General features: G+C 34.2%; 1 protein-coding gene across 1 annotated transcript in view; it reads right to left on the bottom strand.

The window, feature by feature from the left end:
- lin-52 (DREAM core complex component lin-52) overlaps positions 1–7,059 on the bottom strand; it is a 450,123-nt gene that overhangs the window by 287,558 nt on the left and 155,506 nt on the right. The gene's annotated exons all lie outside the window — the stretch shown is intronic.

Raw genomic sequence — 7,059 nt, 5'->3', positions numbered from 1 at the left:
TTATTACACAAGGTACTATATACACTTGACGCTAACTCCCAGTACACATCAACAACAACAACAACAACTACAATAACGCTGTACAGACGCTACAAGCCGCATTACTGACGCCACAATGCCGCCAACCCACAAAGACAAAATTACCAATGTATTAATTAAACATTATTTAACACACCCCCTAATTTTATCTTTATCTATAACAGGTATGCATTTATTTATGAAACAATTAAGTCTTTAAATTTATTGAATTTTACTCCACCTAAAGGTTTTGTGAAAATGTCTGCGACTTGATCATTCGAACTACAATGTTTTACATTAATTTCACAGTTGTCATATTTTTCTTTTATATAATGGTATCTTACATCTATGTGTTTTGATCTTTTATTTATGTTACCATTCTTTATTATATCAATAGCACTTTTATTATCTATAAATAATGTACAGTTCAAGTTTTTTCCAGTTAGTTCATTTATGAGTTCTTTTATAAAAATTAATTCTTTACAACATTCGGCACTACTAATATATTCACTTTCCGCACTTGATAATGCCACTATATTTTGCTTTCGCGAGCACCAGCTAACCGGCCCGCCTCCATAGTATATCACGAATCCAGTTATTGAGCGACGAGTCTCAGGGTCTCCCGCATAGTCGGCGTCTGAGTATGCTATAAGCTCTTCTTCATTATCCTTGGTCGAGTATTCTACGCCAAGCTCTTCAGTTCCTCTCATATATCGCATAATTCTTTTTACGTTCTGTATATCTTGATTTCTTGGATTTTCCACGTGTCTGCTGCAGTATCCCACCGCGAATGCAACATCTGGACGAGTTTTTGTTGCCAGATATAAGAGTGAACCCACACACTCTCTGTAAGGAAAATTATTGTTCTTCTCTTCGTTATCGTCAGGATTACTTTGAACCATTGGAGTCGAAACTGGGTTTGATTCTTCCATTCCGTATTTTTCTAAAATTTGTTTTGTATATCGCCTTTGATTTAGCCTCATTTTATCTTCTGTATTCTGCACTTCCAACCCAAGATACGTTTTCGGCTGGTCATTAATTGTCATCTTGTATTCCTTATTTAAGCAGCTAAGTAGGTTAGCCATTTTTACTTCGTCATTTCCAACTAAAATTCCATCATCAACATGAATGGCGAGTATCATAGTTTTTTCTTCATTGACAAAGATGCATCGTTCAGATTTTATAGGCTTAAGTCCGTTTTTCTTTAATGTTTTTGTGAAACAGTCGTTCCATTCGGCTGGAGCTTGTTTCAAGCCATAAAGTGCTTTTTGTAAATGACACACACAATTTTCTTTGTCTTCTTCATACCCTTCAGGTATATACATGTAGATGTCTTCTTTTAATTTTCCATATAGAAAGGCAGTTTTAATATCGAAAGTTTTAATAAAGAGGTTCTTTCTTGCCGCTATTGATAGCACTACACGAAGTGGAACACTTCCTACTACAGGACTGTAGGTTTCTTCAAAGTCAATAAATGGACGTTGTTCAAAGCCTCGAACTACCAATCTGGCTTTGTACTGACCATTATCTTTTTTCTTGAGAACCCATTTACTTGTAAGAATATTCTTGTCAGTAGGCACATCATTTTTGTTTATTATTGTCCATGTTTTATTTTCCTCTAATGATTTTTTTTCTTCATCGAGAGCCTTTTTCCAGTTTTTACTCTCTGGTCCAGTCAGGGCTTCAGAATAAGTCAGCATGACATGGTCCAAATATTTTGAAGGTATCCTTTTGTTTCTTATGGGTCTATTTGGTTTCTCCGGGATTAAGACTTCTTCTTCCTTTTCTTCATTCTCAAATCCGTAAAATGGATCATCCACTGAGTCTGCCGATTCGTCTGATTTATTGTTGCTGCCTTCTACGTTTCTTTGGAAATCTTCATCTTCATCAATTATAATTTTTAATGGACATTCTTCTTGTGATTTTACTTCAGAGTTTTCTATGAATAAAACATCTCTTCTTATAAGTATTTCTCTTTTTGCTTTGTCCCATAAGCGATATGCTGTACCTGCGTAACCGACAAACAATAACTTTTCACTTCTTGGTTTTAATTTTAATTGATGTTTATTTATTTTTGCGAATGCTTCACATCCGAATATTTTTAAGTTGCTTAGGTCTGGTTTTCTTTTGTACCATAACTCAGCTGGAGTTTTTTCTTGACCAGTTGTGGGACTCCTATTCAGTAAGTAGGCCGCGGTGTATGCCGCCTCACTCCACAACTCTTCTGTTACACCAGAATCTATCATTAATGCTCTAATTTTATTCAGCAGTGTTCTCCCATATCGTTCAGCAACTCCTTGATGTTGAGGGGTATAAGGTGACGAAGTTTCTAGAACCACACCTTCTTCTCGAGTCCAGTTTTTAAGTCTGCTGTTGATATACTCTGACCCATTGTCAATTCTTATTTTATGGGTTTTTAGATCTAGTTGTCTCTCCACCTTTTTAATATGTTGTATTACTACGTCTGAAACTTCTGTTTTTGACCCTATTAAGTAAATTTCTGCGAAGTGCGTGAAACCATCAATAAATGTTAGAATATATTTTTTATTATTCCATGAAGTAGGAGATATTGGTCCGATTACATCAGAATGCAATATTTCCAAAGGTCTGGAAGCCTTCAAGCGCTCCTTCCTAAAAGGTAATCTTACTTGTTTAGCTAGTATACACGTCTCGCAGTCGAACTGTGATCTTTCATTCTTCAAATTCAATCCATCCACCATTCCACAGAGTTTATTAATATACTCTTGACATATATGTCCCAAACGTCTGTGCCATGTTCTGGGATTCAAATTCTCTGCGAAGTTCGCTTCTACTCTTTCCTTAATATCCAGATCTACCGAGTATAGGCCACTGGAATTCCGTTTTCCTTGTAACACTATTTCATCATCTTTGAAAACTTCTACACTCTCTTTCTTAAATACTACCACTCCCCCGTTCTGCGTAATTTTATTAACTGATATTAGATTTTTTTCTAGATTAGGTACATAAATAACATTTTTTAGCTCACAAGAAACGGAATTCACATTCCCTTCCTTCACACCTTTTAGTCTTGAATCCTTGTCTGCTAACTGTATCTCCTTTTCTGTCTTCCTCGCGTTTTGTAATATGTTTTCATCGTTTGTCATGTGACTCGAAGATCCCGAATCCAATATCCACTTGGAGTTTGATGTTTCATTAGCCAGAAAAGATATGTCGTGTTTTTCAGGGTGTTTATTTTTTCTAAAATAGCAGTTCTTTTCATCATGGTTATTCTTTTTGCATATTTTACAGAATTTACTTTGCCTTCTATTGGGGCAAAACTTAGATATGTGTCCTGGTTTCGAACAATTAAAACATTTTACCGGTGTTGAATAAGAACGATTTGTTTTATTGTTAATCACGCTTTTGAATGCTACTGCAACATCCTCTGAGCATGAAAAACGTTTCTCCTCATTTGCTAGTCTTGTGATTAAATTTGACAGTGTTTTTTCCTCGTTGGGGGTACTCTCCCAGGCACTCCAAAAATGTCTATATTTACTGTCAAGACTAGTTAAAATTTTTGACATAACCATGCTGTCGTTTATTTCATTATTCAGGGCTTTTAACCGAAAAACCAGGTTTTCTAAAATGCTAATATTAGTTGATATATCAACGCTATTATTAAACTTGAAGTTAAAAAATTCTTGCATTAAATCGAATTTTTGTTGCGTTGAATCACGCTCATACACTTCTTTTAGTTTTTTGAACATTTCTTTAGAGTTATTGCAAGTCATAACATGTGTCAGTGGTATTTTGTCTATTGAGAGGATAATAAGTTTTTGCGCTTTTGCGTCCCTCTGAACAAACAAATTATAGTCCTTATGGTCTTGTGGAGGTGACGCTTCCTCCCCAGACACAATGCCATATAACCCATTGGCCTTCAATAAAATTGTTATTTTAAATTTCCAACATTGGAAGTCCTCGGGTTTCTTCAATTTGTCTATTTCTATCACTTCGTTTAATAGATTCATTTTTACGGGTTTTAATGTAGCAAGGTGCAACTAACCTTTCTATTCCTTTAGTAGTTTTTAAGATGGACAACGGCCTGGGCCCATAACCTGTTAAAAGTTTTCTTGTTAATGTTTTTAATTGCGAGGTTTCTGCTGCAGCTGCTACGAATAAACAACACTTATATGTTTTATAGTTTTTATTTTAATTGTACTTTATTACACAAGGTACTATATACACTTGACGCTAACTCCCAGTACACATCAACAACAACAACAACAACTACAATAACGCTGTACAGACGCTACAAGCCGCATTACTGACGCCACAATGCCGCCAACCCACAAAGACAAAATTACCAATGTATTAATTAAACATTATTTAACAGTGTTCAGTATAACTTCCACAGGATGTATTGGAATCCAGGATATTGTTAGCTACCTTAACCGTCAGCTAGAGCGCCATTAAAGTTCTGATCTCTCATGGCATGGTAGGAAATAAGATAATTGATTGTATTTTTTTTTTCTTAAGTATAAAGAAATAGTACCTAAAAATAATACCTTTAAAACGCCGCATAAAAACACTACGTTTTGAATTTAGCGAAGTGATCTGATGTAAACGAAGATTAAAGAAAAAACATTCGCGCTTCATTTGAGATTATATTAACAATAACAGGCAAATAGCGTCCATAAAGACCCAAACGAATAATAATCGAATAATCAAATCTGTGCATCCTCTGCCTTTTCCTTTTTGAAATATTCTGAACCCAAACACTCAGACCCTGGCTGAAAACAGTTTAAATAATTTGATCATTTCTCTTTTGGCTAGAAAGCAAGAGCAAAAGGCAATTAAGAAAATACTTTTGATTGCCGAAGTATAAATATTTACGTTATTTGTGACAAAGTTGAAAGTGTGATCAAATAATTCATGGAACTAAAGGGGAACGCCATCTAGTTTTTATTAAGAGAACATTGAAATTCAGCAGTAGTTCAATCTGTTAGTTGTAGATGTCTCTTTTATGCCTTTTATTTTATTTTTATCATTAAATCGCTTCAAACCTGAGAGGTCCTGGTTATTTTAACCTGGATTTCCTTTTCGTAGTACACCTTTACTGTTTTCCCAGACGGTGAGCTGTAAAAGCGTATTGGAAGAGAAGATGTGAAAATTAAAAGAAGAGTAAGAAATGGTTTTTGTGTCACATCTTTTCCCGTTTTAAAACTTCAACGTAAAATTAATGTAAATTTTATTCAAATACTGACCAAAAATGTGTACTTATTTTTATTTCAATTTCCAAACACCCAAACATTTAATTTAAAATGTATTATTACCTATCAGTACAGAGGCTAACAACTTAAACCATTCAAGTTTTATCGTATTGTAACAACAGAATATCGTTATTTTTCATAGATTACGAAAAATTTACAATAAAGCGAAAGCTAGAGTTAACTTGTCAGCAAAATAGAAGTTCTTAAGTTTCTTTACTTCTTAGTCGTTTCAGTAATTTTAGTTTCGAAACTAAACTAGTTGAAACAGGAAAGCAGAATATTGAGCTTTTGTTCCCTAGCTCAATTATCTCTCTTTTATGTCATCATTTAACTGTACAATATTCAAATCTATCTTAATTTCTACTAGTCTTTTCTGGTCTATTCCTTGTAATTTACCGCTCGATTACAAGAAAATACTTGGTTGAATTGGTCAACGATAATATCAATAAAGCCAACACATTTCCATTTCTCACAGCCCTCTTTTTAGTTATGTCTTTTTTAAAATAATATTTTTATATTAAACAGGGTGTTCATTTTAAGACGGCTCAAATGCATTTCATGCTTAAACGGTTAATCTGAGCAAAAAATGGTAGAGGAAAAATTTATTGCCCGTCACCTCTAGTTCCAGAATATGTGACTTGGTTTTAGATTCCTGCTTGCATACGCGGCTGGCGCGCGACCAAAAAAGAGGGTTAGCAGTTGACCTCCATTTTCACATACACAGTTTTAAAGAGTATAAAAAGTTATGAAAGAAATCGGAAACCGCAATTCGATATCTTTAAAATTAAAGGTGCTAGGCCATTTCAAAATCGGGTATTTATTAATCATATTTCAATTTTTTGACTTGTTATCAAAGAGAAAGAAGAGCACACCATAGGTCATTTTTATGTATTTTTTCATCCTCTTTCTAATAAAAATATTGTCAAGGCAGTTAAGCTAGTATTTTTCTTAATATCGGGAAATAAGTCGTTTTCCGAGTGATTTTTCTAAGAAAAATCATATGTTAAGAGCTTTAGATGTTCTCAAGCATACACAAAATTGCTAAAAATTAATTTTACATCTGTTACAAACAAGAAGGTTTAATAATTATTTGGTAATTTTGGGAGAGTTGCGTTTAATTACCAAAAAAATTGGAAACCTCTTGCCACATATTTAAGTGATCAATATCTTTCATTTAAAGGATCAAACTTATTCCTTAATTTATCAAATAATGCACTTTACTCAATTTGTGAAGCATGTACTTTGCCTTCAAAGGTGTCTCCTCATATAAGAGAGCAGTTGATAACCTCCAGGCTAACCTGGCTTGCGAGCTTGTGAAAATAAAAGTATCTATCCATCATGGTACATTCTATCATCAGCTACCCTGCCACCCTCATCCATAAGTACTCTTAAATGGTTTTACCACAATAAATGTTTCAATTAAAAGTGTCTAGTATTTGGTCAACCAACTTACTGAAGATTTGGTCCAAATGATCGTATTAAGGAGTTCGTTCGGCACCTCATCTGGTGTCAAAAGTTCAAATAAACACTTTGATCCGACTCACTACTCGTTCACGAGAAATTATATTTTTCCAATATACAATTCTAAAACTTCAATTTCAGAGATTTAACACTGAAAGAAAGGTGATTTAAATAGTAATTACACAAATGTAGTATGAAATAAGGTAGAGGACTTCAGTGTTATGAAGTGGAGGAGGCATCACGAACAAGTGCATCAGTTCAAATACTAAGACTATATGAGCTTCATGAGAACAGCATTAGTGGTCAATGAGTGGATTAGAACAGACTGGCTCTCTTTCAGTAAGCTTAA

This window comes from Rhodnius prolixus, unplaced genomic scaffold (genome assembly GCF_049639745.1).
Source record: "Rhodnius prolixus isolate KJV_2025 unplaced genomic scaffold, Rpr scaffold_3, whole genome shotgun sequence".
Taxonomy (NCBI): Eukaryota; Metazoa; Arthropoda; class Insecta; order Hemiptera; family Reduviidae; genus Rhodnius; species Rhodnius prolixus.
This window is presented reverse-complemented; position numbering and strand designations above follow the sequence as displayed.